This window comes from Girardinichthys multiradiatus, chromosome 13 (genome assembly GCF_021462225.1).
Source record: "Girardinichthys multiradiatus isolate DD_20200921_A chromosome 13, DD_fGirMul_XY1, whole genome shotgun sequence".
Lineage (NCBI taxonomy): Eukaryota > Metazoa > Chordata > Actinopteri > Cyprinodontiformes > Goodeidae > Girardinichthys > Girardinichthys multiradiatus.
Window position 1 is genome coordinate 24,802,342 of NC_061806.1, and position 26,041 is coordinate 24,828,382.

General features: G+C 42.3%; 1 protein-coding gene across 3 annotated transcripts in view; it reads right to left on the minus strand.

The window, feature by feature from the left end:
• The window catches only part of pag1 (phosphoprotein membrane anchor with glycosphingolipid microdomains 1), a 96,069-nt gene that overhangs the window by 62,346 nt on the left and 7,682 nt on the right, over positions 1-26,041 (minus strand). The window contains exon 2 of one of the 3 annotated variants that reach the window (XM_047384198.1): positions 6,821-7,048. The exons of 1 other annotated variant lie outside the window; for it this stretch is intronic. The gene's annotated coding sequence lies outside the window, so the exon portion shown is untranslated. Of the gene's footprint in view, positions 1-6,820; positions 7,049-9,936; positions 9,958-26,041 lie in introns of those variants that run through there. One more of the 3 variants, XM_047384199.1, reaches the window with a different exon arrangement.

Genomic DNA, 26,041 nt, shown 5'->3' on the forward strand with positions numbered 1-26,041 from the left:
AAGTTTTGGTATTGCACAGCAAAAGTCCAGACCAAATACCAATAGATCATCTGTGGTGTCGCCTAAAGAGGACTGTCAACAAGCAATGTCCTCACAATCTGATAACGTTGCAAGTAAGATTCTCCAAATGTTGCCAGGTTAATGCAAGGCACACTGAAAGACTCATAACAAAGAAGACTACATGCTGTAATTAAATCAAAAGAGGCCACAACAAAGTATTAATTGAAGGATGTGCCAACTTATACAACTGGATTATTGCTGCTTTTATTGTCTATTTTTTGTCTTTTTCTGTCTTTTACATTTTTCCCTTCAACGAGATCTGGTTTTTAGTTGAATTGCACAGTGCTCCACAGAAAAATAAAAAAAATAAAAAATCCAAAAACTACCTTTAAATGTCAAAGCCTACAAGCCTACGTTACCAAACACAGGGCAACTGTAGCTCATCAGGAAGAATGGCAAAGAGACAATTCTTCTAAAAAACATAAAAGGTAAATCTTATGTTTGTAGAGCTGCATTTAAACAAACATCACTTGAGGAACAATGTTCTCATAACAGACAAAACCATGACGGAAAAGTCTGTCAAGCACAGTGGTGGATTGGCGATCATGTTGGACTCCTTTTTAGCTACCTGGACATGTTGCAGTCATTAGGTCAACCATAAATACCTTTCTATAGCTAGTTATGTTGCAGCAAATGTGAGGCCATCTGTGTGACAGCTACTGTTTTAATGAAATCAGGTCACACAACGGCCCAGAGTACACTAGTAAATATGGAAAAAAATGTTTGAAAAATAAAATAATCAAAATGCTGAAATGTCCGAGTTACAGTCCAGACCCCAGCCTGACTGAAATGCTGCAGACAACTCTGGATAAACAAATCTTAAAGAACTGAGGCAACATAGTGAATCAAAGTGGGGTCACATTTCTCCAAAATGAAAGATCATACAGAGCACAAACAACAATACATTTTTACTATTACTACAACAATTATAATTTCACATAGTGTGATTTTCTTGTTCATTCAAGGTCGCATTGAGCTAATACTCCTGTGTAGATCACATGATCGATAAGTTGTCCTACAGAGCTCTCCTAAATAAGCAGATAGAAAAAGATCCCCTACCAGAGTAGGTCCAGCTAATGACTTTGAAATAAAATACAGAGTTGCATCTCAATAGGAGAAATAATCCCAGTTTTAAAAAGAAAATCTGGTAGATTCAGAGGATTTCTATGCAATCAGGTTCCTGCATTCCTCTTTGTTATTTCACTTTCAGTCACTTCTGTTTTTCTACATTTTTAGGAGCCAGTAGAAACGTATATGTGCTGTGAGGTCCCCAGATTGCTCTGCCTTTCAATCCCAACATTTCTTTCTTCTGCTTTCTGGCTTATCTGCTCTTAACCTTTTTGTGCAACAACAAGCATAATGAACTCAAACTGTAAAGGAAGAAAACCTGAAGAGGTTGGATTTGTAGCAAATGCAGCCTGTATGTGTTCTTTATCGGAGCAAGGACGCAGTAGAGCGCGTATCCACACCTTGTTTGCCTTTGGCTTAAATTAATACGCTGGTACCCGACGAGATAACAGGGGCATTTCCTATTATGTGCCTGCTTGGGAAATGGGAACAGGGAGGTACGGTTTAATTGTGAGCAGGACAAACCTAGTCTTTGAATAGCAGGCATTTCTTTAAAACTAAAGAACAGACGTAAATAGTTCGGTGGCGAAGGGGAAGGGTATACTTTGAAAAACATGTGACAAATGTTAAAAGAGGAATGGAAAGCAGGCGAACTGAGGGAAAAATGTGAAACATGCCTAAGAGTCGTTGGGGGAAGGGTTGGGGACCGCAAGAGGAAGGCCAGGTGGAAGTGGTGAAAACGAAAAGGTAAATGGGGAAGAAAAAGGGTCAAAGACACTCAGAGGAGGAAGGAAAATGAGAAATAAAGAGAGAAGGTGGAAAATGGTGTCAGCCAGCCGGAGGTTCTTTATGATAGATGACAGCCAATCATTTGCCTATCCATCCATCATCTGATAATACATAAAGGGAGGGAACAACCTAACCGAAGTATAAAAAAACCTTAAAACACTGTCACCTCCATGTGTGTGCGGCTATGTGCAGTTTATGTTAACAATTGTTTCTGAGAGAGAGAGATAGAGAGCAGAGAACCAACAAACAACCCTCTCTTTGAGTTTTATCTCATCCCAGAATCCCAAACAACCCTTATTCAGCTGAGACATAAACTATGGAAGCAAATCGTTACCATATTTCAAATGAAAAAGCATTTTCAGAAATGCTTTTTCATTTTAAGAATGTGACTGCATCAGAATCAGAATCAGCTTTATTGCCAAGTTCGTACATACAAACAAGGAATTTGACTCCGGTACACTTTGCTCTTTGGTTTTGTTTTTGTATTACAGAATATACAAATTTACAATGTACAATATACACATATATAAGAAAAAGGTAGATTTGCATTATTTGACCCATAAATAAAATTAGTAATCAATCATCCTGTTTGCATTTTCTTCTTCACGACTGCACATTTTATGCCAAAATCAAAAAGAAAACAAAGCAGACATTGCTTTTTCGTTTTCGTGGTCTGCCCGCAAAGTACTGCCCAGAACTCGAAAACGAAAAAGCATTCCGAGCGGCGGGCGCAGCAGAGTGACGTCAGCAGCCGCTCTTCCTCAGCTCCCTGCTGACCGAGTTACCCAGCTTGTTCGGTAGGGGGCGCTGTGCACGTCTGCATTGGCTGTGGCGTCCACAGCCTGCCGCAGGGTGGCAGGGGATTCCGCGAGGATGCCAGAAGGTGCCAGACCGGCCATAAAAGCTTGCCAATGCGGTTGCCGCTGTTTTTGTGGAAGCTGATGCTGATTATCGGCAAATGGGTTGACATTATTGTTAATAGTGTCTGTGGAGCTGCCACCGGAAGTGATGCCAATGCTGATTATCGGCAAACGGGATGTCATTGTTGTTATAGCCTGTTACCTTTAAATAATGATTTCATTATTGATTATTATTTAATAAACAGCTTTAGAACCATAACATAAGGTGATTGTATTTACTTGACATGGAAAATAAATAGCACTATGTGTATGTGTGACGTGTTGAAAGGATGACGAAGATTTATTGCACAAACAGCCGGTTTATTATAGAGCACGAGCGGCTATTCTGAATTGTCACTCACCGAAAATTATAAATAAAGGCTTAAAAACACGCTGGATGTCCCAGGCCATAAGGTTTCCACAAGGATGCCACAGCCTGCCACCGGAACTACCAGTTCTGCCACTGCCACAAATTGAGCCCGGCCCTGCTGCAATTCAATCAATTTCTCGGCACGTTTGCAATGTAATGCAATGCAGACGTGCACAGCGCCCCCTACCGAACAAGATGGATAGCTCGGTCAGCAGGGAACTGAGGAAGAGCGGCTGCTGACGTCACTCTGCTGCGCCCGCAGCTCAGAATGCTTTTTCGTTTTCGAGTTCTGGGCAGTACTTTGCGGGCAGACCACGAAAACAAAAAAGCAATGTCTGCTTTGTTTTTTTTTGATTATGGCATAAAATGTGCAGTCATGAAGAAGAAAATGCAAATAGGATGATTGATTACTAATTTTATTTATGGGTCAAATAATGCAGCCACATTCTTAAAATGAAAAAGCATTTCTGCAAATACGTTTTCATTTTCAAATTTTACATTTCAAATTGAATTTTGGTATCTATTTGCTGGGGTACATTTTGAAAAATAAATCTCAAATGTCTTTTTCCTTTTCATTTTAATTAAATGAAAGAATGAGCAGTCTTGAAGAAGAAAATTAAAATGCAAATGGGATTATTGATAACTAATTTCATTTATGAGTCAAACAATGCAGCCACATTCTTAAAATGAAAAAGCATTTCTGAAAATGCTTTTTCATTTGAAATATGGTAACGATTTGCTTCCATAATAAACTGTCCATGAACAGAAATATTATTTATCTCCAAGCACATGACATTCACCAGAGAAGTTAAGCAGCAACCACCATGACTGGAGGCTAAATCCAATACAGACAGACTCACTGACACGTAGTCGTGCTGTGCTTTGATTAAAGGCTCGTAAAAATAAAATTAAGGGCATCACATTGGTTGAGAATTCAATATTTCAAGATATCTTTCTTGTTTTGTTGATTTGCAATATATATATTTACAAGGGCACTTTATAGCCAATATAAAAAACAACAACCAATCCGACTGGATCATAAATGGACTGTACTTTACTCTGTATAAATTATTTTAATTCAAAATGTGACTCTTTTAAATCATATTGGATTATGCACCCACCGGCAAATTATTTAGTTTAATTGCTGGTTGACACAAATTGCAAAGTTCAAACCAAGCATTAGAGTGTGGAGGAAAAGGGACAAGCTGGTCTGAGCAGCAGAAGACCAGACCAAGTTTCACTCCTGTACGCTCAGGACTGCAAACTGAGGCTTTACAAGCTCACCAAAAAAAAAAAAAAAAAAATTGATCATAAATGCTTCCTATCCATAATGAACAATTCTTCAAAATTAGCTAAGGTTAACTTGTAAACTGTTAGCATACATATACAAAGAGTGAAGGAAACATCCTAAATTTTTTCTTTAACAGTCTTTTGCAGATCAGTTTACCACATTTCTTTATATTAAGTATAAAGACAAGATCGCATTTTTATGCTGAGGATTTTAATAAATCATAAACTGCTTACTGTACTTACATTGTTTTTACCCCGTAGTCCTCCCTGCAGTGTTTCCCCTGTGCCGTGTAAAATGAGGATCTATCCCTTGGATTATGTTATAGCATTTCAGCCCTGCAGAATACAACTGCAAGTACAACTGCTGCATCAGCAGCTCTTTGCATTAAGGAGACAAGGACAGTCCAGGCAAACCACTATACATCCTCTCACCTTGCCTCACCCACCCCCCATCTCGCTCCCTCAGCCTCCAACTAAACATTTCATTATCACTTGTTCACATCTTGGTCATACATGCGCCACGCCATGCACGTTCCAGTTAACGAAAGAGTTAAAAGTGATGGTGTGAGTGCGCTACTTCGCATTTGACCTGTTACAGAGAAGATGTTGCTGAGTTCTCCACCCTATCCTGCACACTCCACTTGACTTGAGGACTAAGAAGCATATCTGCAGGTAGTCATGCTCAAAAGGAACAGAACAGAAGATATTTGCTTAACAAATTAGCATAATGGTGCGTTCACAACAAACGCGATTTCTGCGAATTTTTCGCCTCATTTGTGTGCTTTTGCCCGCTTCACATTCCGCGTGAACTCCGCGTTGGCATTTGGCAACAAGCGGCATCGCTTCGCCGCGTCATCAAATAGGAGGAGCTTCCATCTGCTGCTTGCTGGTTTCAACTGAACATGCTGGACATGGATTTCGCGGATAATCACGGTGTTTTACTTGTGGAGAGCCGAAAAACGCCGCCGACATCAATGTCCCTGGGTTCACGAGATTCTTCAGGGACGGGAACAGTTCGGAGAGTACCACCACTTACTCTAGGAGCTGCGTCAGGATGATGGTCGATTTCAGCGGTACTTCCGTCTATCCAGGACCCAGTTCGAAGATCTGCTGCCCGCGTTGGGAGACGGATCGGCCTCCGGGACGCCAACTACCGGCGACCGCAGTGAAGCCAGCCCGAAGCCGGACACCGGACACTCAAGCTCCGCGGAGCCAGCGGCATCCAGCCCACGGCCGATCCGAGTCAGGCACCCAGATTTCGGCTAGCTGCTCTCTGTTGCTCCCACTTCTGACACCCGGTGGTTCACTAGGGACCGTCAATGAGTTTCTGAACCAAACAATCGTGGAAAATCTGAGTGCCTGAATCGGATCAACCGTGAGCTAGATGCCGCTAACTCCGCGGAGCTTGAACATCCAACTTCAAACTAACTACACCGCGGTTTACCGGCGCTGTATCCCCGCTGCTGAACACCTGTCCATCTGTCTTCGGTGAGTAAATAAATCTCAGCTCAGTAAAAAAACAGCCAATTTTTAATGTCCACATCTCCTAAATATAAGATATTTGTGCCTAAACATAACCAGGCCAGGTCCTTTCTGTACTTGTCTCGGTAAAAGTAATTAGTTGAATCATACAACTCTGGCTTGCCGCACACCGCCACTATGATCTGGTCCTTCATCTTCACTGACAACTGCTTCTTCTCCACTTTGGTCCTTCACCCACGTCACAGCCACATCCAGTCCCTGATTGGTTGACGCGACGCGAATTTAGGAAAAAGTTCAGATTTTTCAACTTGTCCATCGCGCCGCTCCGCTCCCGCTTCGCTTGCCGCGCCTTCCGCGCCCTCCGCGTCCTTCGCACCGCACCGCGCCGCTCCTGAACGCGCCTCTACATAGGGATAACATGTAAATTGGCCGCTCCTTTCGCAGAAATCGCGTTTGGTGTGAACGCACCTTAACAAAGTTACCAAGTGATGAATTTATCAAAAAGCTATTTAACTTTTATTTTATACTTCTGTTATCCGTTAATTAATATTCCTAGTGTTTGGTTTTTTTTTATATACAGTCATATATATTAAATTTGAATGTGTGTTCTGATGAGACTCGGTCAGATTAAATTTACCTTTTGAAAATAACCTTGAACAGGTTTAAAAATGTTATTGTTTTTAAGGCCGATCTGACCCACATGCAGAGAGCACTCAAACAGAGAAACGTTTAAGAAATTTATTTACAATAAATGATATGTACAAGGAACAAGTTTCCAGGAGAGGCGTCTGACTGGAAAGAAAAACAACAAGGTGAGTTCAGATTGGAAAACCAAACTTGCTAATTCTGTGGTCAGGCTTACTATTCGGGTGAGGGAATCCGCCAGGGGGAAAATGGTGTGAGTCTGAGATAGAGAGGCTGTGCTGATTCCGTTGGGGGCTTCTTGATGATCCAGGAGGAACCGTAGGAGGGTGGACAGGGTTCGTTTAACCAGACAGAGAGGTATCCAGGGCGGACTGCTGCCAGGAATGAATTCAGAGTCCAGACTGTGATCAGAAGGTTTCTCCAACAAGGAGCAAGGCTGAGGTGCCTAAGACAAGGTAAACAGACTGTTAGTAAAAATCCTCATAAAACAATCACAAGATACAAGGTATATGGCCAGGGAGTACTACCACGAAGGGCAAAAACACTCAGGCGTAGAAGTGCAGGTGAGCCGCCCTCATATAGTCCTCTGAACTTATGATTCAATGAAGAACACCTGTCACACCTTCGGTCCTCCAGCTCTGCGGCCCCTAGAGGTGGAAAGAGGAAGCAGCAGGCACGGAGACAACCAGACTGACACTACCTCCCCCTCAACGCCCGCCACCCGGCAGCCCCGATGGACCGGCCGGGGAAGCCCAGAAGTCCTGGATGAGAGTGGGGTCCATGATGAATGAACCAGGAACCCAGGAGCGCTCCTCCGGGCCGTAACCTGCCCAGTCACTAAGGTATTGCCATCCCCTGCCTCTCTGACGGGAGGCCACGATCCGGCGAACCAAGAAGGCGGGATGGCCTTGGACATCCCGGCGGGAGGAGGGGGCTTGGCCACAGGGCAGAGCGTGCTAGATCTGACGGGTTTAATCTGAGAGACATGAAAAACAGGATGGATACGGAGACTGGCAGGCAAACGAAGGCGAACAGAGGCAGGGTTGATGAGAGACTGATGAACCTGGGAGAAAGTTTCTTGGATAAGGAATTGAGTAGAACGTCCCGTGTGGACAACCAAACCTGCTGACCCGGGCGGTAGGCTGGATCGGGGATGCGTCGTCTGTCCACATAACGTTTGTTCTGGGCTGCGGTCTGATGAAGAGCCCTGGAAGCAGCGGACCAGATGCGCTTGCTTCTCTGGATGTGCTGCTGAACTGACGTCACTGCGGTCTCTTTCTCATCAGATGGGAAAAGGGGTGGCTGATACCCCAGCGAGACCTCGAACGGAGAGAAACCAGTAGCAGCCGACACGTGAGAGTTGTGTGAGTATTCGACCCAAGGAAGGTAGATAATCCATTCAGCGGGACTGGATGAGGTCACACAGCAGAGCGCAGCTTCTAGCTCCTGGTTGAGCCTCTCAACCTGACCTTTGGTCTGTGGGTGGTGAACGGATGTCAGCAAAACCGTAGCTCCCGGGGCAGTGCAGAACTCTTTCCAGACCCGGGCGGTGAACTGGGGCACGCGGTCGGACAGAACGTCTTGAAGGATACCATGGAGCCGGAACACATGCTTAACCAGGAGCTTGGCAGTCTAAAAAGCTGAGGGCAACTTCTTGAGGAACGAGATGACATGCTTTAGAAAATCTATCAATAACAATCATAATTGTGGTCATACCCTGAGAGGTAGGGAGCCCGGTGACGAAATCCACCGCGATGTGGGACCAAGGTCGGTGAAGTATGTTGAGAGGTTGTAGGAGACCTGCAGGCGGATGATTAGAAGTCTTATTTCGGGCACAGACTGAACAAGCAGAAACGTAGTCCTTAACATCCTTGTGCAGCGTGGGCCACCAGAAACGTCTGGTAATCGAGGCAATGGTCCGACTGGCTCCTGGATGGACGGCAAACTTTGAAGTGTGGAACCAGGTTATAAGCTGGGACCGTACTGCGGCAGGGACGAACATACGGTTAGGTGGCCCCGTTCAAGGACCCGGGTCAGCGAGGAGAGCATGTCACACACAGTCCTCAATCTCCCAGGTCACGCCCCCTAAAAATGCTTTTCATTAAGTCCATATTTCTCTTTATTTCTGGTCTTATGTAATATTCTAACCTTCATAATTCACTGAAATAAAGGCTTGAAAGCATTAGTCTGTGTGTAATATAATATTATATAATACTACATAATGTCTCGCTTTCTTTTCAAGTACTTTTATTTCTGTTATTACCATATTCTTGTTTGTCACTCCTCTTAGCAGTGGAGGTTTCACTTGTTTCCCGAAAGTCTGTCCTATTTAGCAAAATAAATAGTCTTGAGTCAATTTTTCTGTTTATAAGCTTAACCATAAACAAAGAATATATGTAGATAATTAAATGCTTTAAAATATTTTCAAAATTAATTTACTTTAAATAATATGAATCTGTATTTTTGTAAATAAAGGTAAGTGCATAGTAAAAAAACAAACATTTTACATAATTGCTATTGATTTACAAATGACCCAATAATAATACCACATATTCTCATCAGACTATGCAGACACTCTCTCTGCACTGATGAAAATTCACTCACCTTGGAAGCATGGAGGGGTTGGACCTACTGTTTGATTAATTTAATTTGTATTTATTTGACTATAATCAAAGTGCAAACATTTGTTATGTAATTCATAGCAATACATTAAATATACAGCATCTAACAGGGGCACATGGTTTAAATGTGCGTCACATTTCTCATGTTTGAGCTCACGTAAAACGTGTTTTTCAATGTGTTAAAACATGTGGCAAGAAAAACCGTGTCACTGCACCTTTATAACGGCCCTTTATTTTAATTGCAATTCTCTCTCTTCATATCTTTGCATTCCCGTTTATATGCCTTTTTATATTTGCATCAACTTCTCTTTCATATTAACCCTATTTCACAGCTTACTTTATATTGCATTCAAATAATTTCGTCCACTGTGACAGAAACCTCAGTTAGAAACAAGAACCCTAGTCAAACAGCTTAGTGTCGATTGCTAAGTGACAACAGCATGTTATTCCATTATTGCACTTTCTACTTAAAGTGAGAAGTTTGCCATTTTTGCCTTAAATAAAACAAGATTATAAACTAATAAGGAAACCTCAAGTCTCTCTTCTTGTGAAGTCTGCCTTGAACCATAAATCACACAAACACCACATGAGAGGTAAAGTTAGAAGAGCTGTCATAGTTATGGAATTATCAGATCAACTCTATTAATAGCTTAAGGAATCATATTTTCTAGTTCAGATACGCAGAAAACAAGTACCTTTGTGTGGTAAATACCTTTGTGTCACTGCTTGAAGGCTCAGAACAGAGCTCTGGTCTTCCCCAAACAAAAACAAAAACCAATCACAGAGTAACACAGCATCCAAGTTAAAACTCTCTCCTAGTCATGTTTTAGAACATATAATACATTCTGTTATTCTCTAGAAAGAGGAACTCTGATTCTCTATGAAGCTTCCTTGTACTCTAGTAGAGCTTAAAGAATTGTATTTAAAATGTTCAGTTGGTCTGAATATACTGCTTTATGTCGGCCTTCCTCTATGTACAGCACTAAGGGAAGTTTCTGTGCTGTGAAGCAGCAAAGTATAGTCAAATCAGAGGAAGTTGCTAACAACCACCTGCAGGGTAACAAAAGTGTTTTTGTTTAACGATTTTTTAGAAAGTCATTGAACTAATAAACAGTGCATGAAGAAGTGAAACTTGTGTCAAATCAACACGTGCAACTTTAGGCATTGCATCTAGATTATAAATATGCCTGTATAATTTTAATACATGTTTACCAGTGTGCGTGTGTATTTAAAGTATTCATGTTTTCTTTTTGTTAGCAGCTGTATGTTTTCTGTTTTATTTTGGCTTGTTATATATTTCTGGGCATGATCAGGCAGGATTCCAACCACTGTAAATCAGGAAGAACAAGTTCCTCTTCATCGCTGGGTGTTTCCAGACGCACAGTTCAAAGTCTGACATGCCGACATAATGAGTTCTGCAGCTTCTCATAAGGGGTTTTGCATTTTTCAAAAATGAAAAGAATGTGTTCACACTAAAAAAACACACGTGGCCCAATGAAAATAAAATTCTGCATAGCTTCTTAGTCCCGTTGTCACTCTCCAGCATGTTTTGCGTTGGTTTCATTTTAAAACATTCAACTAAACAGAAACTCTATGCATAAAAGAAATACAAAAAAAAAAGGTATTGAAAAGTAAAAATATTTAGAGGCTCAATGATGAGACTTGTTGCTCGTTGTTAAGGAAGAAAGGTCACAGTCGTAACTGTATGCTTTTTAAGCTCTTAACAAAGTTGACCACATAGTTTGTAACACAAGTGAATGTATACAAGAAGAACCTAGTGGTTCTCCAAGGCAGACTACACCTTCATAATAAAATGTTCAGTGCAAACTGAATCCATCTGGCTATTAGGATTTCAATAAGCTGTCTGTGTGTTCAAGTGTGCAAAGTTGACCTCCAGCGTTTAGGTGCTTTTGAAGATCCACTTAAACAGCTGAGTCTCCTTTCTAGTTTCACAGAAAAGTCTCAATCAAGATATTTCATTCATGCACAGTTCATCCTTTCCATTTCCTAACCAGAAAATGGCTAACAAATGTTTGACTCAATAACTGCATACCATACAGTGCAAATGTTTTTATTCTTGTTATTCCCCTTCAGGACGATTTTATATCCCCTTCATGGCATTTTCAGTGTACCTGAACTTCACTAGTCGAGCTAAGTATACCCTGGACCGGTAAAGAAAATAACCACAGACTACAAATCAAAATACGATTGAATTATCAACACCTCTATCAGAGCTTGCCCTGTTATTTAGTTCAAAGCCCATATTGGGAGCACTAGGTCAGGACAGATTACAGGACACTAGCAATGGAGACATCAGAAGTGTCTACGCTTCTGAATAGAACAGGTTTAAAAAGTGCGGCAATAAGAGTGATGGGTGGTGCTACTTTAGTTTCCAAGTCAGGAATGTCCGTGCTTTTCACAAGCAGAAATACCTCCTAACAGCCAAATTTGTTGTTCTCATAAGGGAAAAGGGCACTAGATGAGTGGCAGTGCATAGCAAAATATGTGGAAGGAGAGTGTCAGGCTATTCTTTTCTCCGTATAGCTGGAGAAATTATCATCCGTCGCTCAAGCATTTCCTCTGAAAACTCTGTAAAAGGACTTGAAGCCGTAGGAACAGCATGAAGGAACATTTTAGCAGTTGTGAAACTGGTGAGAGATTAAATCAAGATGGCAAACTTACACACAGGGCTTTAGATTTGGGGTGCTAATGAGGAGAAACCTAACTGGTGCAGTTGATGCTAAAACCTGACAAACTGTCAAGTTAGATATTTACATCTATGCTGAATGCTAGAATTTGCCATATTTGCCCTCATCATATGGAAGAGACAGGTTCACTGATTAACTGTAGTATTTCGACTCAACTCAACTGGTGGTCATTTTTACTCAACTGAAGTGAGTAAAAATGAAAGAAAATCAAACACCTATCCGCTGTCATTTGATTCTTTGAATTCAGATGAGTAAAACTCATCTGGACTGCAACAAATGGGAATAACATAAAAACAAAACAAAAAAACCCACAAAGTGCCCTTTAGAATGACAAAAGCTAATTAAAAATCAATTTCACAAGGGTTGGTCTTGTTGAGGAGCAAAAGAGAAGAAGCAGCAATAACCCAACTCAGACACTCCAGATCAATATTGTCAGATTTTCATTTTTATTCCCCTCATCTGTTGCGTCTGCAGCTCCATCTTCTCATTGCTGTCTAGCTAAATCTGCTTCTGTCTCCTTTTCCTTTCTGAACCTTCTAGTCTTTATAAGCAGTGGACAAAAGTACTAGATCATCCTAGAAATCTACAACTTTTTGTAGCAAACAAATAAAAGATTGACGCCTCTTCCTCCACCAGCACAAAATAATTTTTCCATCTGTAATTAGAGACCTTATATAATGAAATTATAGATTTAAATAAGAAATAAAGAAGCATAGTTGCACATATTTTTGAAGAAGAACCAGTGACCATAATCTAACAGAGGTCACATTTGACAAACCCCTAAATTAGAGAAATTATGAATATCCACCCATGTTTGGGGGAAAAAGTGAAGATACAGTGTGTTTCATATTTTTCCCATTCGGCTGTGATATAGAAAGATTTCTGTGCATGCCAAACATAATTTGAAATTAAAATAAATTAATGTGAGCTTTCCCAAAACACACAATTTATATGAACTAATGCTACAGTAACTTGAAAGAATAAGTGAAGACACATATTCTTTTTTCCCCCCAACAAGACCAGTTCTAGGGCTGGGCAATATGTTAATGTATAGAAAATAAGAACATTTATGCCACGTGGAATATGAAAATGACTATTGCCAATATAGCAATAAATTTCCATAGCTATCTTTGCCCTTCGGCTTTCCCCTAATGCCCCTGAACGCATCACTTTCACGATCTTTCCCATTCACAAACTCTGAGCATGCAGTCTGTTTAAGGTAAGCAGCAGCATCATGGCGGCAGCAAACAAATTAGACGGGCCAAACAAGAATGACCAATGGTTTAGAGTTGGAGATGTGACATTAATACACAAAGGACATTTTTATGAGAGAAAATGTTCTCATTCTAAAGTTTAAAAATCCAGACTTTTTTTGCTGAGTCTGAAGGAGAGACTTGTCAGTTTCTCACCATCTCAAACTTGCTTTGGTTTTTGGCTATATTTTGTCTAACAATCTTAAAAATAGAAAATAAACGTGGTCTCGAGTTGCTAAATGCTGCGAAATAGCCCTTAAACCGAGTGCTGACGTCTTGGTGCTCAGCTCATACGTGTGCGTGCTCCTGTTTAGTTATTTTTTGTTTAGTGGTTGATAATTTTGTGCTCTGGTCAGTTGTCTCACTAATTTGTCCCCGAGATGGTGAAAACACAAAATATTGGTTGTTGCTTGTTTATTTGTGGGTACATTCACAAGGCTATTCTAGGTTTCTCATTCTGAGAGGCGGACAGCCAATCAAAATGGTCAAAATTTAAAAACGTGTCTTATTTTAAAAATCCATGTGTAGTGTTTACATACCCCGCTTGTTCTATAAAACACTGTTGATAAATTCCACTGCTGATATTTGGATATTCACTGAGACAGATGTGCAATGTGATGAAATACTAGCTGGTTCAAACATTTATAGTGGTGTAATGATGTAGCTACAAGTTGGCTCTCAAACTATTTTTTTTATTGGACCCACTAAGAACTGAATGCAGCAGCAGCACTGGTTCTGCAATGGAATCTTGCCCCTTTAGGCCAGGCTTAGATGCCTTCCAATCCAAAGCTATGTTTGCTTTTCTTTAAAAGATATATTTGTTGTTACAAATGTTCCAAAATGTTTCTAAAAATATTTTTATCCACAGAAAAACACAGAAACTGATCCAAAACACTTGAGTAACTAAACCAGGCCTGTATGTAATAGTGCCAAGAAAATATACCAAGAAAAAGAACAAAAGAAGACGAGAAGCGTGATGAACAAGCTGGCTAGTTTTAGGTTAGCAGTAAAGCTATGACATCATCACAATAAAAACATTGAAATTTTACGATCTAATGCAGATGAATGCATTTAATTTTATGTCTACATATTGTGATATTTTTTTTAATCTGTTCTTTCTTTCTAGATTAAACGACTTAAGGAGCTACATCCATTAACATTTACTTTTCCTTCCCATAGAAAGTACTCCTGGATCAGTGCTTCTGTATTCTTTCTGCGTCTCTGCTCTGTTCTCTCAAACCCCCAGTCGGTCGTGGCAGATGGCCGCTCACACTGAGCCTGGTTCTGCTGGAGGTTTCTTCCTGTTAAAAGGGAGTTTTTCCTCGCTACATGCATGCTCAGTATGAGGGATTGCTGCAAAGTCAACGCCAGTGACTGTCCACTGTCTCTACATGCTCATCCAGGAGGAGTGAATGCTACAAGTCTCTGACTTGATGCAATCTGCTGGGTTTCCTTAGATAGAAAAGCTTTTTATCCAATTTGAATAAATAACTGAATCTGACTGCACTGTTGAATGGTTAGGATTAATTGGAATATATGTACCTGACTTTTGTGAAGTGCCTTGAGACAACATGTGAATTGGCGCTATATAAATAAACTGAATTGAATTTATTCTGAATTGTCACTCACAGAAAATTAAAGAAATGTTTAAAAACACACTGGCACCCTATGGAAGTCCCTGGCAACAAGGCTGCCACAGGGTGCCATGGGGTGCCAGACCGGCTGTAAAAGCCTTTAACATGCTGCCACGCCGGCTGCCGCTGTTTTTGTGAAAGCCAATGCTGATTATAGGCAAACGGGATGTCATTACTATTACTATTGCCTGTTAGTCAGTAATTACTTTCAAATGATGATGTCATTTTTGGTTGTTATTTAATAAACAGCGTTAGACCCATAACATAAGGTGGCTGTATTTACTTGAGATGGGAAATAAATAGCATTATGTGAAAGCATGACATGCTGAAAGGATGACGAAGACTTATAGCACAAACAGCTTCCACAAAAAGAGTGGAACCGCCGCGGCAGGCTTCTACGGCCGGTCTGGCACCTTCTGGCATCCTCGCAGAATCCCCAGGCTCCCTCCGGCATGCTGTCTTCTGGCGGCCACTGCCACGAATTGAGCTCGGCTCTGCTGTCCCAGCGCCGCCCCACAGATAAAACTCCACCCCCTCATTTGGATAAAAGAACATGAAATAAAAAGAGCTTAAAATGAAAAACTGGATTAAAAAAGTCACTGAAATGCGTAAAGTAGCTTTACAAAATAAAATGGCATAATGCAATAAATAAATAAATCTTTAAGTAAATTAAATCAATCTTGAAATGAATTAAATAAAATAAGATGAAATTTTCTTTGAACCTAATTATTCTGTTTTATTTCATGGGGATATTTATTTTTTTCATGGAATATTTATTAATAATTTATCAATAGCAGTATATATCTATTTAATTTTGAATGAGACGGCTCTCCGTATGCATTTAGTTTTTACATTAGAAATATTTCTATCTTGAGTCTGGCGGCTAAAGTTTTAAAATTCCTGAGAAACTAAGGTTAAAAAAAACAATGAACTTACTTTAATCCAGTTAACCTTCCTGACGTCTGCTGAAGTGTTTTGTCCCCACACCAAAAAGCAACGAATGGTTATTGGAACTCTAACCACCAGCTCTCTTGTGTACTCTGCTTCTCTTTATTTCTTTTTTATATATTTTACAATATAACCAAAGGAGGCCAGGCTAAGCAGGCAGACTGTTCCTGGACAGCAGGCTTCTGCAACAAGCTTTGCCTGTACATTTAAGCATTTAAGTCATCTGGAAAATCAAACAAAAATCTACTGATATCCATGAAACACCCATTTCTATGTCTTTTATGAAATTGTCATGTATATTCTATTGTATTTTTTAGCTGTAAGCTTAAACTTCCTGTGTAAAAACAAGTATGATTGGCAGCAGCTCAGATCCACAGTGTCTGGATCAGCTGCATCAGCCCGATATCCAATCCTAAAATGATGTTGGTAATAGGTCTGATACCGATATTGGATCAGACTGTACCAGTCTGATCCAAAAAGTAAATTTTTAACACTCAAATATTTAACCCATTTCCTAAAACCCTGTTTCCTTATGGATGCCTACCAACTCTTACAGAGTGCCTCTTAAATGCTTCATTTAATTCTGAACCTAGATGTATGAATACCTCAGTTTCAAGATGGAAAATCAACTAATTCTGACTCAGAATATCTTTTTTTTGTTTATGTCGGTAAATATGATGCATAAACATATGCTTAAATAGAATAAAACGTTTATCAATGGATAAGTGGCTTTAATGTCTCAAAGCATATTAGGCAGAAATTGGCTTGGAGTGTCTATAATGGCTTGGCTGATGGACGTCATGCTTCACTTGTCCAAGCCTTTCCTATGTGGTGATGTTAGAGAGACAGGAGCTAAAACAATACACCGGAGGCAAGAGGATGACAAAGGGGCTGTTCTAGCTTTCTACTTTCCAACAGAATCGGTTCCCTTGCTCTATCAAGGTTTGGTCCCAGAGTCAGTTCTAGTTGGTTTCGGCAGAGAACCAGTTGATTTTACAACAACCAGAAAGCCACCACAGATCAACCTCATTATGCCACTACATATAACTCTCCAAACATTTGATCCTCCCTCTAGCAGTTTCCAAGGAGAACCTCGGAGCAGATAAACAACTTATCAACACAGCGTGAGGGAGCAAACCGGACAGCACTCAGAATTCACACAGCAACATTAACACGAAGAGCTCATATTGTTTTAGTGTAAATTTACAGGAATGTGTAGGGCCGGGCGATTAATCGATTTTTTCGATTAATTCGAATTTGCAATTAATGAAGATTTAATTTTTGGGAAATCGAAATTGTTTTCTGTCGCGCCAGTGAACTCTTCGGGCCTCTGTAGTTGAGTGACGTCAGTAGACCTGTCTCTCACAGAAACACCGAAAATGGCATCTAGCAAGGAAGACCTTGTTCCCAAAAAAGGCACGACTTCATCAATTATATAGAACTGGTTCTGTTTTGCAACCACGGACTTGGAGCAACACATAGCACATTGTAAAATCTGTTTAAAGCCTGTTGCTACTAAAGGTGGAAGCACTACAAATTTATTTCAACACTTGAAACAGAAGCACTCAGTGGAGTGGGAGAAATGCTGCTCTCTACGAAAAGCTCAGGACAGCAACAGACCAGAAATCCCTGCCAAGAGACAACCCACCTTAGGGGAATCATTTTCATACAGTGTTCCCTATGAAAAGACTGGGGCCTGATGGAAAGCGATCACGGATGCTGTCGCGTTGTTTATTGCCAAAGATACTGTGCCTACTTATACAGTGGAAAAGTCTGGCTTCATTCACCTGCTGAAAACTTTAGACGCAAGGTATGTACTACCCAGCCGGAAAAATTTTGCTGAAGTTGCCTTGCCCCACCTGTACAACTGCACACGTGAAAGGATTGCAACAGAGCTGGCGGCTGTAAGTTTTTACTCTGCCATAACAGACTTGTGGTCCAGTCGGACAATGGAGCCATATATGAGTTTGACTGCGCATTTTGTCGACGATGACTGGGCTCTACGAAGTGTCTGCCTGCAAACAGCTTACTTTCCCGATGATCACAAAAGTCAGGTAATTGCCGAGGGGTTAAAAGACGCTCTGAACTCCTGGAACCTTTCCGAAGACCGACTCATCTGTATGACAACAGACAGCGGCACCAACATTATTAAAGCTCTAAAAGACATCAGGTGGCCAAACCTCCAGTGCTTTGGACATAAACTACATAATGCCATACGTAAGAATCGAATCTATATATATTTAGTAAATCTTATTTTGTATTTTATATACATGTCATACATAGCGTCTTTTTTGTCATTTTGACATGCATTCATGGCCATTTTCCCACAGAAAATACACAGTACACTTAATGCATAAGCAATTCAAGTATTTTCATCAAATAATACATATTTATACAAAATGTATGTATATACCATCATGATTTATCATGATGGTATGTACATGTACCATATGAGTATGTGTGTGTCTGTGTCCCTACATCTGTAAAATAATATCAGAGAAAAAAGTAAAAATTGACCAGTAAGTTAATTGTAGCTTATTATAACAGTAAACATGACGGATTTGTGTTTTCATTATTATACAGAGAATGGTGTGAAGGACCCACAGATTGAACGTGCCATAGGGGTTTGTAAAAAGGCTACTGCTGCCTTTTCTTACAGTTGGAAAAAATGAAGAGAACTGAGTGAAGTACAGGTTGAGCTTGGTCTACCCCTGCATCAACTAATAACAGAGTCCCCAACTAGATGGGGTTTGCGTCAAAAAATGATATAGAGATTTCTGGAATAGGAAAAAGCGATAGTTCGTGTCTTGGGTTCAGACAAGAATAGCCGGGATCTTGTGCCCACTTGGCAAGGCATTGATGTTTTGGAATCTGTAAATAAGGCTGTTCGACCCCTCTGAGACTTTACTGATGTCCTGTCTGGTGAGGCATATGTCAGTGTTTCCTACATTAAACTCTGCCTGCTGAAAAAAGTGCATCACACCAGCTAAGTGGTGCAGCTGTGCATATGTGCAAAGAACAGGGTCCGCCCAATAAGAAAATGACTTTAGGCGCCTTCTTCACACAAAATGTGACAGTGCCATGTCCCCATGAATCAGAGACTGTGAAAATAGAAACTGAGCTGGCAACCTACCTGTTGACCCCAGAGGTCGACCCAGACACCGATCCACTTCAGTGGTGGAAGCGCCACGAACCAAACTTTCCAAGGCTCAGTAAACTGGCCAAGAAATACAGGTCCTTCTCAAAATATTAGCATATTGTGATAAAGTTCATTATTTTCCATAATGTCATGATGAAAATTTAACATTCATGTATTTTAGATTCATTGCACACTAACTGAAATATTTCAGGTCTTTTATTGTCTTAATACGGATGATTTTGGCATACAGCTCATGAAAACCCAAAATTCCTATCTCACAAAATTAACATATCATTAAAAGGGTCTCTAAACGAGCTATGAACCTAATCATCTGAATCAACGAGTTAACTCTAAACACCTGCAAAAGATTCCTGAGGCCTTTAAAACTCCCAGCCTGGTTCATCACTCAAAACCCCAATCATGGGTAAGACTGCCGACCTGACTGCTGTCCAGAAGGCAACTATTGACACCCTCAAGCAAGAGGGTAAGACACAGAAAGAAATTTCTGAACGAATAGGCTGTTCCCAGAGTGCTGTATCAAGGCACCTCAGTGGGAAGTCTGTGGGAAGGAAAAAGTGTGGCAGAAAACGCTGCACAATGAGAAGAGGTGACCGGACCCTGAGGAAGATTGTGGAGAAGGGCCGATTCCAGACCTGCGGAAGCAGTGGACTGTGTCTGGAGTAGAAACATCCAGAGCCACCGTGCACAGGCGTGTGCAGGAAATGGGCTACAGGTGCCGCATTCCCCAGGTCAAGCCACTTTTGAACCAGAAACAGCGGCAAAAGCGCCTGACCTGGGCTACAGAGAAGCAGCACTGGACTGTTGCTCAATGGTTCAAAGTACTTTTTTCGGATGAAAGCAAATTCTGCATGTCATTCGGAAATCAATGTGCCAGAGTCTAGAGGAAGACTGGGGAGAAGGAAATGCCAAAATGCCAGAAGTCCAGTGTCAAGAACCCACAGTCAGTGATGGTCTGGGGTGCCGTGTCAGCTGCTGGTGTTGGTCCACTGTGTTTTATCAAGGCCAGGGTCAATGCAGCTAGCTATCAGGAGATTTTGGAGCACTTCATGCTTCCATCTACTGAAAAGCTTTATGGAGATGAAGATTTCATTTTTCAGCACGACCTGGCACCTGCTCACAGTGCCAAAACCACTGGTAAATGGTTTACTGACCATGGTATCACTGTGCTCAATTGGCCTGCCAACTCTCCTGACCTGAACCCCATAGAGAATCTGTGGGATATTGTGAAGAGAACATTGAGAGACTCAAGACCCAACACTCTGGATGAGCTAAAGGCCGCTATCGAAGCATCCTGGGCCCCCATAAGACCTCAGCAGTGCCACAGGCTGATTGCCTCCATGCCACGCCGCATTGAAGCAATCATTTCTTCAAAAGGATTCCCGACCAAGTATTGAGTGCATAACTGTACATGACTATTTGAAGGTTGACGTTTTTTGTATTAAAAACACTTTTCTTTTTTTTGGTCAGATGAAATATGCTAATTTTGTGAGATAGGAATTTTGGGTTTTCATGAGCTGTATGCCACAATCATCCGTATTAAGACAATAAAAGACCTGAAATATTTCAGTTAGTGTGCAATGAATCTAAAATATATGAATGTTAAATTTTTATCATGACATTATGGAAAATAATTAACTTTATCACAATATGCTAATATTTTGAGAAGGACCTGTATCTTTCTGTCCCTGCTACTAGTGCCCCATCAGAGAGGGTTTTTAGTGTGGGAGGGGGCATTGTTACATGCTACAGGGCATGCCTGAAGCCAGATGCAGTAGACAGGCTTGTCTTTCTTGCCAAAAATGTGTAGAAAAAACCTCAAAAGACAGCAAGAATGTCATATTGATTTTGCTGACTATGCAATGAATATATGTTTGAAAAGTAACTCTTTCATTTTGTTTACATACAGTCATAGAAAAAAATATTATATCACCCTTGATTTCTTGTTCATTGTTTTCTTCAAGTAATATACATTTAGAAAAAGAAATCAAGGATGGTGCAATAATCTTTTCCATGATTGTATCAGGGATTTATTGAAATACTGTTTTTTATACATAAGCTATATTTTCTTAAAACTTTTGTGAAATCTAATGCAATTTTATTTTGCACTGTATTAGTCCCAAAAGGGGAAGATGTTTTGATAATGGCATACAGTGTTGACTTTCTGTTTAAGAAAATATATTGTCAAAATATTCTAAAGGGGAAACGTTTTTTACCCTAAGACAAGGCACTTTTATATATTCTTTTATTTTTTAAGCTAGTTGTTTAAGTTAAACAAGTGAAGTTAGGCTTGTTTTGAGATGTATACTCAAGACTGAGAAACTAGCTAATGTGTAATATCACAGGCATTTTTTGTTGCATTTTCAATGTTAACGATGGCAGGGCCTTCCATCTTGGGAAATGGCCTGCATCTTGTTCTATAAACATGTTTAACGGCTTAGTTGAGATTTGAAGTCAGGTCAACTTCCAGATGGATGATTGAAATAAAAGCAAGTTTCTGAAAATAATTTCTCAAATTTGCTTTCATGAAAGAGAAAACTAAATCAATTAATCAGATTTGGTATTGGAGATTTTATTTTTAAGCCATATCGCCCATATCTAGTAATGTGTTTGTTTTTGTCGTCTCTTGATTGAGGTGACAAGAATGCTAGTCTGGCTAAAGTAAAACCTGCAGAGAAAATCATTTTTTAGTGGGAACTGGTGCTTCTAGTAAGTAACACACACAACTTTCTGAGATCACTCAGTAGCTTTAATAGGTTGTTTCGTAATTTGCAGTGAGTGATATGTTAACCCACAGTGTGCTTCCTGCTAAATAACTACAGGCTGTAAAAGGGTCTTACTGCAAGTGTTCTGCCCTCTAACAAAACCCCACGTGGTGTGATTGGGCCATTTTTCAATAAACTTCAAGAAAGTACACACACCCCCTTACTATATAGCAAATTATATAATTTCTATGAAACTGTTTACATGAGGTGAGAGGATGAATCTATCTAACCCCCCCAAAAAAACAGGAGCTGTATGTAAAGGAATAAAAATAATTACATTTACTTCCCCAGTTTGCTCTATTCCAGACCATTAACTGTGTTTTTCTTTTCAGTTGTGATGATCAAATTCTGCACAAGAAGGTGGACATTTAACAAACTCTCATTGCTAGTCAGAGCAACACGCCCTCCTCCAGACTCGATCTTCGGTTTAATTCCCTCAGGTGTACGCGCCTCAAATGGACAGGAGTGTCAAACAGGGCGTGCGGCGTAATTGTAAAATCTGGGGCCAAGGCGCCACTGTTTGCCTTCAAATGATGGGGATGGTGTTCCTGTTTGTTAAAGCCTAAGTGACTGTGAACTGTGTGGAGTCTGCTAAAACGACATCTCGACAGCCAGTAATCAAGCGCCACCCGCCATGCAGTCAGAGTAGGAGCAATTATAATTTAGTCTTTCCGGAACAGGGACCCATATCCAGCCGGGACATTTTAATGAGAATTACAAAGATGTGTTAAATGAAAACAGTTCAAAAACACATAATAGTGTTTTTAAGGCTAGAAATACTAACATTACGATAATCTAGTAGGTAATGTTCTGTATGTTGCATATGACTCAAAAAACCATTATTAATTCCAAAAGGACATTAAATATAATTATTTAATAAAATCAAACTATATCTGTGTGCGATGCCAAGTTGAAAACCACCTGCTAATTATATTACTTTGTTTTCCTTGTAATCATTTTTCTTGTCCTGACCAGAAGTGGCAGTTTCTGCATTAATGGCCCCCTGGGTAACCCCTCCCCACAAATTATATAGATATTGTTTTATATATTTAGAGGATAAAACGAGGATCCTCTCTTAAAAAAAACAAAAGCTTGAGTAGGTAGTGTAGAATAATTAAGTTCAGGCACAACCTTTCTATGTATTGGAGTTTTTATGTGTGCTGTAATTTAAGGTGGTCCTAAAGCCCACAAAGCATTTAAATCACCGGTGCAAAGAGGATTGGGTGGCGGACGAAGGTGGAGACCTCAGCGGCCCGATCCCCGGATGCTTAGGCTGGCTCTGGGGACGTGGAATGTCACCTCGCTGGGGGGGAAGGAGCCTGAGCTTGTGCGGGAGGTCGAGAGATATCGACTAGAAATAGTCGGGCTCGCCTCCACGCACAGCGTGGGCTCCGGAACCCATCTCCTCGAGAGGGGCTGGACTCTCTTCTACTCTGGAGTGGCCCACGGGGAGAGGCGGCGGGCTGGTGTGGGTTTGCTTGTTGCCCCCCAGCTCAGCCGTCTCGTGTTGGGGTTTACCCCAGTGGATGAGAGGGTCGTATCCCTGCGCCTTCGGGTTGGGGAGAGGTCTCTGACTATCATTTCAGCCTACGGGCCGAGTGGTAGTGCAGAGTACCCGGCCTTCTTAGCGTCCCTGTCGGGGGTGCTGGATAGTGCCCCTCCCGGGGACTCCATTATTCTGCTGGGGGACTTCAACGCTCACGTGGGGAACGACAGTGACACCTGGAGAGGCGTGATCGGGAGGAATGGCCTCCCCGATCTGAATCCGAGTGGTGTTTTGTTATTGGACTTCTGTGCTAGTCACGGATTGTCCATAACAAACACCATGTTCAAACATAAGGGTGTCCATCAGTGCACTTGGCACCAGGCCTCCCTAGGCAGGAGGTCGATGATCGACTTTGTTGTCGTATCATCAGACCTTCGGCCGCATGTTTTGGACACTCGGGTGAAGAGAGGGGCTGAGCTGTCCACTGATCATCACCTGGTGGTGAGTTGGATCCGCTGGAGGAGGAGAAAGCCGGACACACTTGGCAGGCCCAAGCGCATAGTGAGGGTCTGCTGGGAACGCCTGGCGGAGCCCTCGGCCAGGGATGTATTCAACTCCCGAACTCCGGGAGAGCTTCGACCACATCCCGGGGGATGTTGGAGACATAGAGTCCGAGTGGACCATGTTCTCCGCATCTATTGTCGATGCTGCTGCCCATAGCTGCGGCCGTAAGGTCTGCGGTGCCTGTCGTGGCGGCAATCCCAGAACCCGGTGGTGGACACCGGCAGTAAGGGATGCTGTTAAGCTGAAGAAGGAGTCCTATCGGCTGTGGTTGGCTTGTGGGACTCCTGAGGCGGCTGACGGGTACCGTGAGGCCAAGCGTGCTGCGGCCCGGGCTGTGGCAGAGGCAAAAACTCGGGCCTGGGAAGAGTTCGGTGAGGCCATGGAGAAGGACTACCGGTTGGCCTCTGATGGTGACGAGTCCTCCGGCACCTGGACTCCACAGGAACCTATGCCAGGATCCTGTTTGTGGATTTCAGCTCTGCCTTCAACACCATCGTCCCAGTTCTGCTACAGGAGAAGCTCTCCCAGCTGAGTGTGCCCGACTCCACCTGCAGGTGGATCACTGACTTCCTGTCTGACAGGAAGCAGCGCGTGAGGCTGGGGAAGCACGTCTCTGACTCCCTGACCATCAGCACCGGTTCCCCCCAAGGCTGTGTTCTCTCTCCTCTGCTCTTCTCCCTGTACACCAACAGCTGCACCTCCAGTCACCAGTCTGTCAAGCTTCTGAAGTTTGCGGACGACACCACCCTGATCGGACTCATCTCTGATGGTGACGAGTCCGCATACAGATGGGAGGTGGACCATCTGTTGGACTGGTGCAGCCAAAACAGCCTTGAGCTCAACGCTCTAAAGACAGTGGAGATGGTTGTGAACTTCAGGCAGAACCCAGCCCCACCTGCCCCCATCACCCTCTGTGACTCCACAATTGACACTGTGGAATCTTTCCGCTTCCTGGGAACCATCATCTCCCAGGATCTCAAGTGGGAGCCAAACATCAGCTCCCTCATCAAGAAAGCCCAGCAGAGGATGTTCTTCCTGCGGCAGCTGAAGAAATTCAACCTGCCAAAGACTATGATGGTGCACTTCTACACAGCCATCATTGAGTCCATCCTCACCTCCTCCATCACCATCTGGTACGCAGCTGCTACAGCCAAGGATAAGGGCAGGCTGCAGCGTGTCATTCGGTCTGCTGAGAAGGTGATTGGCTGCAGTCTACTGTCGCTCCAGGAACTGTACACCTCCAGGACCCTGAAGCAGGCAGGGAAGATTCTGGCTGATCCCTCCCACCCCGGTCACAGACTCTTTGAGACTCTCCCCTCTGGCAGGAGGCTGCGGTCCATCCGGACCAAAACCTCACGCCACAAGAACAGTTTTTTCCCATCTGCCACCAGCCTGGTTAACAAAGCCCGGAAACCACACTGACACTCTCCCTTTCCCCCACACCCCCCCTTTTTTTGCTGACAGGACACCTGTAACCTGTAACTCTATGCGTTACATTAACGCTCAGCTTGGACTCCTGCTTACTTGCACTGCTTTACTTGCACAATGATCACCTGCACTGTTGTATTGCTCTTGCATCTTATACTGCTCTATATTTACTCTCACTCACTTAAAACTGTGCACTTATATTTATATTATATTGTAGATATGTTTGTACTGTTTAATTTGTACTGTATGTTTGTGACTACGCCAAAACAAATTCCTTGTATGTCCAAAAACGTACTTGGCAATAAAGCTTTTCTGATTCTGATTCTGATTCTGAAGCGATTCTGGCAAACCGTCCGGCGCCTCAGGAGGGGGAAGCAGTGCTTTGCCAACACTGTTTATAGTGGGGGTGGGGGACTGCTGACCTCGACTGAGGACATTATCGGGTGGTGGAAGGAGTACTTCGAGGATCTCCTCAATCCTGCCATCACGCATTCCGTGGTGGAAACAGAGGCTGGGGACTCGGGGTTGGACTCTTTCATCACCCAGGCTGAAGTCACCGAGGTGGTTAAAAAGCTCCGCGGTGGCAAGGCTTCGGGGGTGGATGAGATCCGCCCTGAGTACCTCAAGTCTCTGGATGTTGTAGGGCTGTCATGGTTGACACGCCTCTTCAACATTGCGTGGCGGTCGGGGACAGTGCCTCTGGACTGGCAGCCTGGGGTGGTGGTCCCCCTTCATAAGAAGGGGGACCGGAGGGTGTGTTGCAACTACAGGGGGATCACACTCCTCAGCCTCCCTGGTAAGGCCTTCGCCAGGGTATTGGAGAGGAGAGTCCGACCGATAGTCGAACCTCGGCTTCAGGAGGAACAGTGTGGTT